This window comes from Bactrocera latifrons, unplaced genomic scaffold, assembly GCF_001853355.1.
Source record: "Bactrocera latifrons isolate USDA-ARS-PBARC rearing strain unplaced genomic scaffold, ASM185335v1 scaffold_377, whole genome shotgun sequence".
In the NCBI taxonomy this organism is placed as follows: domain Eukaryota; kingdom Metazoa; phylum Arthropoda; class Insecta; order Diptera; family Tephritidae; genus Bactrocera; species Bactrocera latifrons.
The window spans coordinates 98,112-99,165 of record NW_017537020.1 but is presented as its reverse complement, the minus strand read 5'-3'; positions in this window follow the sequence as shown (position 1 = coordinate 99,165).

Here is a 1,054-nt window from a genome sequence, read left to right as displayed (position 1 = left end):
GGGAATGTCTGGATACTATCGCAAATTTATAAAAGACTATGCAAAATTAGCTAAACCCTTGACATCACTCTTAAGAGGGGAAGAAGGGAGAATTTCCAAAARTAAATCTCAACATGTGAAAATCACTTTGAATAAAGAAGCAGTTCAAGCCTTTAACAATATAAAAAATTCACTTATTTCTAGASATGTTRTACTAGCATACCCTGATTACAGTAAGAAATTCGAGTTAGTAACAGACGCCTCCAACTATGCTATTGGAGCCGTCCTATGTCAAGATTCGAAACCTTTAGCGTTCATCTCCAGAACACTGAATAAAACCGAAGAGCAGTATGCAGCTAACGAGAAAGAGATGTTAGCCATAATATGGGCTCTAAACACATTTCGAAACTATCTATRCGGATCAGCTAAGGTACAAATTTTTACTGACCACCAGCCACTTACATATGCGCTGAGTAACAAAAACAGTAATACAAAAATGAAAAGATGGAAAGCAGCTTTAGAAGAATATTCCTATGAATTATTTTATAAACCAGGCAAACAGAATGTCGTTGCCGATGCATTGTCAAGAATACCAATAAAAGAGTCTAAAGTCAATACCTTGTCTATAGCAACAAACTCGGACGACAGCTCGTCACATAATTTAATATACAGCATCGAAGTACCTATTAATGTCTTCAAAAATCAAATTTTTCTTGTGGCAACCCTAGTGAGTGATGACAACTGGCAGCACCACCGATGCGAATGGAAACGAGCGAGGAGCGAGTAGAGTAATAACGAGGGTCATCGAGTGCGCAGTGAATACATACGCTATTATATATCATATTACACAATACTGATACATGGAATATATGAAAATACTGAAACTATACTGTGTATTATTTGGTAGTCAATACAGTGGCGACGAGAGGGAAAACAAAAAGGAAAAATAAACGAATCGGGCAAAGTGGAGAGGAAATTTTTGCAAATAACTGCGCAATTCAGCTAGTCAAAAAAGCAACAGGTAGTGTGTGAGAGCGACTGAATTTTGCCTGCGCAAGTGCGAGTGCGCGAAGAA